Source organism: Pocillopora damicornis, chromosome 14 (genome assembly GCF_964200805.1).
Source record: "Pocillopora damicornis chromosome 14, jaPocDami1.2, whole genome shotgun sequence".
Taxonomy (NCBI): domain Eukaryota; kingdom Metazoa; phylum Cnidaria; class Anthozoa; order Scleractinia; family Pocilloporidae; genus Pocillopora; species Pocillopora damicornis.
This window is the reverse complement of record NC_142683.1, coordinates 5,564,990-5,575,506: the sequence shown is the minus strand read 5'-3', so window position 1 is coordinate 5,575,506 and position 10,517 is coordinate 5,564,990. Positions and strand designations below refer to the sequence as shown.

The 10,517-nt window shown below is 38.4% G+C and overlaps 1 long non-coding RNA gene and 1 pseudogene across 1 annotated transcript; one reads left to right on the top strand and one right to left on the bottom strand.

The window, feature by feature from the left end:
* The first annotated feature begins 1,053 nt into the window (after positions 1-1,053).
* LOC149034146 (uncharacterized) lies at positions 1,054-1,962 on the top strand (annotated as a pseudogene).
* Positions 1,963-8,373: 6,411 nt separating this feature from the next.
* On the bottom strand, positions 8,374-9,784 carry LOC149034145 (uncharacterized). The gene is made up of 2 exons (XR_016182840.1): positions 9,523-9,784; positions 8,374-8,682 (listed from the first exon to the last, which is right to left on the bottom strand). It is a non-coding gene; the product is annotated as an uncharacterized LOC149034145 (long non-coding RNA).
* Positions 9,785-10,517: the final 733 nt, after the last annotated feature.

The window sequence follows — 10,517 nt, the reverse complement described above, 5'->3', positions numbered from 1 at the left end:
CCAAAATCAGAATATAAACTCTCCATGTCTGGAAGCTGAGAGAGAAATGAAGGTTTTAGGCTTCTGAAGTGAAGAAATAATCGCTTAAATTTAGTTCACGACGATCCAGTTCTATGTTACACTGTTCTCACAAAGGTCCGCACATAAGAGAAGACCGCTAATAGCTTGTGCCGTACGCTGTGCCGTATGGTTTTGTTTTGTATCCCAATTTACATCCCAATGTAATATCTGGGGAGAAAAATTTTGGATGAAAAGAATAAACACTTTTACTTGGAGTTTGATATCATATAATTAATAAATCAATTTCAAATATCCTGAGCTTGCTTCCCTCGGTTCCGCGTCGATTGTCTTCATAGATCAGCAACCTGTCAATAACCGGAGAAATCGGCTACCAATGTGGTAAAAACTTTGACACATGCTGCTACTGAAACAACAATTAGTGACCGCAAAAGTAACATATTGTAATATTGTCAATTCAACATAAACAAAAATCTTCATACAGGGTAAATATTCATTTGTGTTGGCATCAATTATTGCGTGACTAGCTCATGATATAAATGGGATAGGGGAAAACACAACGTAAAACCCAAGCGTAACATAATAACCAAAATAGCTTATTGGTCTTATAAAATCATAAACAAACAAGGAAAGAGTGTTACGTTAGATTTTTTTGCAAATTGTAGTGATTTATGCCTCGATATGCCAATAAACGGTGGCGACAAGTAGGCAAACCATGTATATTTCAAAGTCGCTAGCAAGTAAATTTTGCCGGACTTTGAGTTCGTCTCACGATAGAACAACACAAATACACAAGGAAATATTGACAGTAACTTTATAAACATCCTTTGTCTTTTAAAAGCGAGAGGCTCATTAGGTTCTGTCATATCGGTCATTGTTAAAACTGTCTTTGTTTTGATGCTGCTTTTCGACATAGAAAAAGTATGTCGGACAAAAATATTCACCAAAAAATAAACATTTCTTTGATGATTAAGAAATCTAGCCAATTGGAATTAATTCACAAACTAAAAATAGCTTGAAACGTAAACATAACTAACTGTTGTTGGACTGGTTCAGTGCTCGGTTGTTAACGATGGAAGAACAGCAGTTCGACAGGCCGCCAGGACATTACTGGAGTTTCGTGGTCAGGGTGTTTACAAACGGCTATCAGAAGCAATGAGCGAATTCGTGCGAACACAATACCCGAATGTACAGCGAGAGATATTCGCATCCACAGCGTGTCCTTCCCCGCAAGAGAAATTACACAGATGACAATTATTAGGACATCTGCTGTAAATAGGAGTCTTTTGGCGCTAAATTCTCTTAAAGTTAATTTCTCAGATCTGATAGAGCCTTGTACGAAAGAGTACCTCTGTGACACAATCTTTTCAAGCCCTGTTGCGCAGAAATTGTTCCCCGATAACTCCATTGTGCTTGACTGGATTCCCATGGAGGCTTCGCGATCAAACATCGATCATTTCCAACATGAAATCGGTCAAGATTTTTATTTCGCTGTCGACAAATGTGGCGAAGATGGTATTCACAGATCTGTCAGTTTTGGCGCTCTGACACCAAGGGTAGGATGCATTGATTGGACTGTCACTATTTATACGAGTGATCCAAGCCTATACGAAGCTCAAGTTATTCATCAACTACAGCATGCGTTCAATGTTATTGAAGGCGAGTTCTTTATTTCTTTCACCCAAGACAAAAGTTTGTCAAATCGAGGGAGAAGACTTCTCGGAGAATGTTTGCCTCAAGTAGAATTTGACAAAGCATGGTCCACTTTCTTCCTCTGTGAAAATGTGATTCAATCCCAAGGAGCATAAACGGTATGAATAGCCCTTATTTGAAAGCAAGTTGTATGTGATTTGAAGTAATTAAGCAAGACGAAAATGTCTGCTAAATTTATAACTTATTAAGCTAGTCTCTTCATTCAGTCTTTATATATTGGGCCCAGTTGTTCACCGGGTAGATAACACTAACCAACAGATTAATAATTGTGTTAATATATGACTTTCATATATTCGTAACTGATTAATAATTGTGTCAACAAATCGCACTGCCCTTTCCACTGGATAGCTTTATCCAGTTATCCTAAGAGCAACTCCGGCCTGTAGTGTTATAGTATAACCGAAGATGAAATCGAAATAAAACTGGTGACGTTGACGTTCTAGACGAAGCCAAATCAATTGTTGTTTAAAACTGAAAATAAATCATTTTTAAGGCTCAACTTCAACTAATATCTTTAGATCGCTCGGTGCAGTTTTCCACTGAGCGTCGAAGGCAACACGGGATTGCAATGCCTTTTCTTTAATTCATTCAGCAATTGGTTTAAAATACTCTTGCCACCCTCTCGACCACTTTTATGGAAAAAACAACAACAACAAAACAAAACAAACAAATTTTGTACTGCCGTTTACCTGCTCCAAGCCGTTCTCTCGATGCAGTTGTTTCTCCCCTAAGTTCTTTTAAGGTCCTTAGGATGCACTGATTGGACTGTCACTATTTATACGAGTGATCCAAGCCTATACGAAGCTCAAGTTACTCATCAACTACAGCATGCGTTCAATGTTATTGAAGGCGAGTTTTTTATCTCTTTCACCCCAAAAAAAAGTTTGTCAAATCGAGGGAGAAAACTGCTCAAAGAAAGTTTGCCTCATGTGGAATTTGACGAAGCATGGTCCACTTTCTTCCTATGTGAAAATGTGTTTCAGTCTTAAGAACTTTAAACAATAGAAATAGGCCCCTTTTCAACTAGAAAACTTTACATCTCTAGAACACTTTAACTTAAACGTGGAAGATCCCGTGTATGGAGTATTCAGGAAACGTGGTGCAAGTTTCCAATTTTTGATTGACATTTTGGTTTAGCTGCAGTTAGGGAAGATAGTAAGTGAAAAGACTTTTATAGTTGGACCGATTATTAGGCGCATCGTATAAAGCGGTCACCTAGTATTAAGCGGTCGGCTTTTGAAAGTCCCGAAATTTTTGCTCGCTGCATGATTCGCTTGACATTTAGACGTCATTCACAGCAAATTTGAAAAGAACTGGAAGTAACACAATACTCTTCGAGACTGACGGAAATGATGGGTGGAGTTCCACCCATAAAGCGCAGGGGCTACTAGGATTGATTAGGTCCTGTAAAATTTACCTCAGCTAAGCGGTCGTGGTCACCCGTTACTGAAATCTAAAGGCTTGTGTGGATTTTCCTCCACCTGTATTGAGCGGTCACTTATGCGGAACCAATCAAATAAAATTAAGTGTAATCTTTCAATTAAAATTTTCCATTTTTTTACATGCGTTTTAGGGAGTGGAGTCACCCCCTTTCTTGGCTTTTACTTGGGGTAGAAGAGCACAGAACACTTCATCACAATGGAATGTGCTGCACATAAAATTAATCATCTTAGAGTAACCTTGAAGTGTGAAAAAGTGTCTCTTGACTTGTTGTGTGGAAGTGTGGAAATATGCAAATATGCAAATAAGTCTTTACCTTACATTTATCTTAACTTGGCAGCGTGGAAGTGTGGAAGTGTTGAAATCTGCATATATGCAAATGAGTCTTTTGGAAGCGTGCATGAATAAAACACGTTTCATTCAGGCATATTTATTTTTATAAACATCATTGGCTAAATAATTTATATTTCATTCTTTTGAAGTGACTCAATTGATTATGGAAGAGATGATTCTCAGCCATGTCTCCCTTACTACTTTTGTTGAGAGTTGGACAAATTAAACGCAACCTGACTTGCATATAGACTTCCTGAAGCAAAGTCTCTTAGTGAATTAAGTCTTAACTTGCTTTCTACTTGTTCCATAGTCTTCACATTTACAGGTTGTGGCATAGAACAGGAATTTATCAGATCACATAAAGAATTGAATGTTTTCATCAAATATGTGGTATTACTAGACAAAATGTCATTATCTGCCTTACTTCTTACTGCATTTGTCATAGTCTTAAAAAGAAGCTGACAAGCAAGGAGCTTCAATCCATAATTGTTCAGACTATTTTTTGTCATACCCAGTATCAGTCATTCCATGAAAGAGGGTCTCTGGATTTATTCAATCCACGTTTCATCAAGGAACTTTGTTTCGGGAGTTCTATATGAGTCAGGTTGCATTGAATTTGTTCAACTCTCAACAGAAATAATGAGAGAGACATGGCTAAGAATCATCTCTTCCATAAAAGGAGTCACTTCAAAAGAAAGAAAAATCGTGATATAAATTTATTCAGGCAATGATATTTAAAAAAAAACAATATGCCTGAATGAAACGTGTTTTACTCATGTGTATAGATAACTTGTTGATATTACAACATTTGTTACTTGTGTTTGGTTCAGACTTCATAACCTGCTGTAGCGTTTAATGGTCTCTTGTGTTGCAAATAAATCTGTATCATTCACAAAAAAAATTTGAAACAATTTTTCTAAGCAGCTTGGTAAATCATTACTTCCTAATCAATTCCCAGCGATGTAAATTGCTAGTTGCTGCCTGAATATTAGAAAGTGGCATTCTACTAAAAGAGAGTCACGCATTAGTGGAAAACCCAGTCGAATGAAGAGGTGATAAGTGAGTGGGATTGAAACACAGCAAAACATGTTTTGTTAAACTGGTTTTTACAGGATGAAAATCGTAAACAGAGAACTGAAAAAACTTGATTTTTCCACGTGATTCAAGTACTTGCTAACCTGCATTTCCAATGTGCTTCATTTTAAGTAAAGAAAATTTTAGGTCAAGTAGTTTCTACGGAGAAAAAAAATTAAACCGTTTTCAACAAAACAACTTTAAAAGATTTTTAAGCTTTTAAAATTGGTGTAAATGGGCTAAAAGTATACTAATTTTTGTGTACCATTTAAGTTATCTTTGTGAAGTAAATATAGCACTCTCGTTAAAAGATTGCGTGTGTAGCTCGCCAGTATGACTAATGATGGCAACATTCACACACCAACTCCTGTTTACAAGATCAGTAAACAATTTGGCCACAAAAATGAGGAAAGAGAAGAGTTACATGTTGAAGAAAAGAAGCATAAGTTCAGATTCATAGGGCGTAATTTACTAAGGTGTTGATATATATGTCACTACAAGAAATTGAAACGAGCCACGAATTGTAAGGCACTGCCGTTTTACGCATGATTGTTTATTCAGATGCAACACAACTGGTAGCCACATGCATCGATCAAGACTTACTTATTCATTTAGATTGTATTCGCTGGGCTCTTAAAGCATAGTTCTTATAAATGCCTCTGTTAAAAGCGAAAAAAACCCTTGAAAATAGAGCTTTCTCGCCTTTATCTTGCTCCAAAAACATCTGTGAAAGGTAAAATTATCGTCGCGGCTGATCTCTTACCGTTGCTGAATAACAATCTGTTCAACTTCAGGGTACATAACTTAAAATTACCCGTAAATTGAGGTTCGGTTGTTCAAAATATAGCAATGAGAACTTGATTGATCACTAAACGGGGTGTTTAAATCAGTTTTTATGCTTTCCACGCCGTATGTTCACGTGAAGTTCGAAGATCAAGATGGCGGACGATTGACTAACTTGCATATTTCCAGATTTCCACACTTCCACACTCTACCGAGAGTAAGGAGAGACTCATTTGCATATTAACAGATTTCCAAACTACCGCACTTCCACACTACCAAGTTAAGATAAATGTGAGTAAGGTAAAGACTCATTTGTATATTTCCAGATTTCCACACTTCCAAACTTCCAAACTACAAAGTTAAGATACATGCGAGTAAACTAATCTCACATCACACATTTTCATGTTTCAAGGTTACTCTAAGGTGATTAACTTTATGTGCAGCACATTCCACTGTGATAACGTGTCTGTTCTTTCCTACCCCAAGTAAAAGCCACTTTCTTGGATTTTTTTTGCGAGCGTAAGTACCTGGCTTTTCCCGATCCTGTTTTCCCGGAGGAAAGTGCGTAATCCGTCAGAAGAGGCTAACAGTTACAATTTTGGCCAATTAACGGCTAACGGTTAGCATCAAGATCATTCAATTGCTGTCACCGGAAATCTTTTACCTTTTATGGTCATTTCACGTCTATGATATAAGTCCATTGAGACCTTTAGAGACGAAGAGTCACAGAGAGAAAAAGGAACTGAAGAAAAAAACTAAAGAGGACATAATTAATATTGGTGAGTGATTAAATTGTCTAACCGTCATGGCAACGTAAACAGAAAAAGAAGGGTAGTGGCGTTTAATATGGTTATAAGCTAAAGAACATAAATGAACATAATTTCTGGCAAGCTGTCAAAAGATCCAACAGCCAGCTAAGAGGTATACACAAGCTTGGTTCCGATTAAGACGAAGGACGAAGCGCTCAGTTTAAAGGAATTCTTTAAGAAACAACCAATACCATTCGTCTTTTAGAGCTAGAGTACGTTCTGGAAAATATCCAAAATAAATTGGCAGAACTTAACTTCCCTGTTCAGCAGAGAAAGATCATAATGGTCGACATTTTAGGTGGGCGAATGATGAGGGAAGATGGCTGCATGTAAGACTGCGAAAGCTAGGTAGAATTTAACCAGAGGTCTGCTCTTTTCAAAAAGTAATGGGATGAAATGGAAAAGGCATCAAAAAGAAAAGAGAAAAAGCCTTAAGCGGATTAGGTCTAAACCCTATTGTATGGCTGCACTACATGTCAAAGATTGAGATTGATAAAAATTGTTTATGGGATCAGTAACAAAGATGGCGGCCTGACGACCGCATTAAGAAGTCCGAAAAGCAGAGTCCTTCTTCAAAGCTTTATTAGGAGCATAAGGTTGGAAAATGCTTACACCGCCTTTTCCCTCAGTTATAACTACCACAAAACTTGCTTCTAGTTGAAAAAAAGTCCCTTCTAAAGCGATTCTTCACAGATGCGCTGTGCCCTCTCATTACCAGTAGCGTCACTGCCCTCTCGTCTAGCATGCACAGTTACTGGGAGAAAGCGAAGGAGGCCACACCCTTGCGTTGTGACATCCAAAGCCCAAAAGGTCTCGCAGTTGAAGCCGATGAATTCGATGTTCTCCCCGATGTGATTCCTATGAGCACATTCAGAGACATGGTCACTTATGCAGAGGCGTTACTGAATGAGCCCGATGCTATCATGCAAACAGCAGCTAACGATTTAGAGTAATTTGTGAAGAGTAGTCACAGTAAAGTGCCATTAGTTGTCGCACCAGCCATAACTGGGCGTCAATTGAAGTATCGGTGCGCTGTATAGAAGGCAGTTGGCATTTGTGAAGGCACCCTTGCTGTGGCTGAAAATCTTTAGTGTCTCCGGAAGTGTACTTATCTTGAGTAAAATCAGAGGAAATTTCCAGCGCAAAAGTGCACCGGTTGTTCGTCTCACAGTATAGCCGAAAGACAACCAGAAAGTGAGGTATGAAGCCTAATGAGATCCAAAAGGCTTGCAGAAGGAAACGAAATGAAGCTTTGCAGTCATAGGTATTAACCTCGGGAGAAAGTCAAGCGCCATCTAATAAACTGTAACATAATATAAGTGCAGCCGCAGCAATTACCTTACCTCCACTACCACGTCATCAGTGGAAATGAATATCCTTTTAGCATTTCCCGCTCTCAGTCAGCAAATCCAATCATGCAATCAATCCAATCAACAAAACCAATCGCTCTACCGAAGGGCTAACGCTCGAAACGTCAGCTTTTTTACTCTTTACGGTGGCTAATTTACGTTTTCAACTCAGTTGTTAAAGGGCATGTAAACCCAAAAAACGTTCATTTTCTTTTCACATAGATGTTTAGTAAATATATCAAGTACACCAAAGGTACCATTCGTTTATTCTCAAAAGTCCATTTTCACTTTGTAAAAGCTCTTCCAAATTCGAAACATTCGCCATCTTGAATGGCGCCATCTTTCCTGTGACGTCACGGGTGGACCCTCCAAAGTCTCGTTTTATAATCGCGTGAGGCATGAAGGAGTCTTTTCTACAGCCGTTGTTTGCTGATCTCGTCATGATTTTTTTACTTACAGTTTGCTTCAATACATGCAATTTTTTTCGTAATGGTGAAGCGTTGTGTCGTCCAGTTTTGTACTGATTCAAACAAAACTGGGCATACAATGCAAATATTTCCAAATGACGTAAATTTGAAGCGACAATTTGTGAAATTTGTTCAAGTGAAAATAGCCAATTTCGTCGAGCCGTTCGAACGTTCTGTTGTTTGTAGCAGTCATTTTTCTTCCTGGTGCTGTACCGACGATTCAGGCCTCACCAGAAGCAAATTATTTGGAAGTATAAAAACGACCCATACAGTCGGCAGACGACGAGAATTCGGAAGTGGCCGACCGAACTGAGAAAGAAGTTGAGCTCTTCAAAAGTTAGAGGTCAACAGAGAAAGTACAAAATCGATTTAAATGAAAACGTTTCGTTAATTAAACAACAATAGCTTTATTGGTTCTCTAAAAACATCTTTTTTCTTATCTAATGAAATATTATGGGGAAGCCAGTTGTTCGGGAGCCAGCGCTGACCCCGTAAAAGACACTGACATGTCTGAACCTTTGCCTGAATTCGAAACACGTATCAAAGAAAGAGAATTCGTTGATATCAGTGTGTAATAACGTGATCTGGAATTTTGTCGGTTCGATACAAAGAATTCTATACAGGATCCCATAATCAACCCTTATGTTCTATAAGAAAATCCAAGCCAGCCCCACTTGGTGCTTCCTTTGAGAAACCCTGCAGAGAAACAGCAGAAGAATTTGTGTCACGGTTTTCACAGCAGTGAAAATACATTCAAAGGTCAGTAGGACAACATTCATCATTTTGAGTACAACTTAAAAGATCCTGATTTCAGCTTGCAAAACTATCTTTTCAATATTTCAAATCGAAGCAAACACAAACAGGGTTGGATAATTATGAAGGCCACACAAGGAAATGTACATGATACAACTTGTTTATCGATGGAAATGCTTCTGAGATGAAGGATATTGTTTACCGCACAAGATAGCACAGCGACCCTAAAGTGTTTGCCGAGATATCCCCAACACCAACGAACAAGCTATCTGTAGGCAATTTAGCGAAATTTCCTGCCAGGAAAGAAGCGAAAAACAACTAGCTCTAGTACTGTATTATTAAATCAATGGCAGAAACAACTCAAGTAAATCGATCTCAGAATGTAACAAAACAGATAAAACAGAAAATATTTAGCTTAGTCGTTTCCGGTGTGATTATCTGTGCTTTGCTGCTGCCTGTACGCGTACTTGGCCGTCTCCAGCACCCAGAAATCGAGGCAAATTGACTGAAAACCTGGATGCTCAGTGATACAACTTATCAGGGTTTCAAGTCATTTTGCCACAATTGCCCGATTTCCGTACAACAAACACTTGAGTTTTCATGAGTTTTCATGAGTTGTCGGCATTGGTTGACAAGTGCCACACTCGCACCTTTGATAATTTTGTATAAAACACTTTCAGAAGCTCAAGTTAAAAAAAATTCTGTTGCATTCCTTTAGATTGTACCCTCGATTTATTGCATTTTCATGTTAAATACAAATAAATCACAAAGTAAATTAAATACCAGTCTGAGTTTCCGAGACGGTCGCATCGCTGTCGACATGTTCTGTACTGTCTTCGTGCGGATCGCTTCGTTGAACCCTACGCGGGTCATATTGTTAAGGACGTGGCCCAGACTCTCCTGAAGATTCTGGATTATCCCCAGCGCTGTCATGTACTAAGCTTAAGGCATTCGAGTCGCTATCGTCTGAAAAAACATCTTCCGAACTACCGCTACTTACACGAACTCCCACACCAGTTCTACTGGGGAATATGTGTTGCGCAATATTTTGGTTCCACCGCTTACGTCACGACTTCTCGCTATTGTTTTTACCGGAAATGGAATTTCAGTTGAAAATGCCGATTTTCTCCTAAAATAAGTCGAATTGGACAAAACTAATTTCAAATTCGTTTTCTACGCCACTTTTTACATAGTATAAGAAAAACATGTATTTTTGGGTTTACATGCCCTTTAACACTAAATTACCAGGCCCTAGGCAAAGCTGCGTATTTCTCGAATCGTAAGAATGGAGCTGACGCAAGACGTCGTAAGACGTCCTTGACGAGATAATATCAAATTTCAAAATGAGCGAGTCACAGAGTTAGTACAGGAGACTTTTACCGACTCTGACTGTCACAAACCGATTTTAACCATAAGCACACAACGTTGAAGAATCGAGAGATGAATCATTATTTTATCATTTATTTATTCAGCCATCTCTTGGACTGTTGTACAAAACTATTACTTTTAAAGTCTTCACGACTGGCTGCTTTCACGGCTCTAGTAACCACGTACATAAGCATCATTTGGCACATTTAGCATTCTGTAATAATAGCTACCATTACATAAGTTTCGTAACTTATGTAACTGTATACCAACACGAGGATTGCGTGACCTATCCTGCGCTAATCTAGCGAGTGATACAAAAGCGCAGCTTTGACAAAAGAGCGTATATTCGTAGAAAAATTTCAACTAGAAAAATATCTTGAACATTTCATCTTTTCCACTATAGACGAACA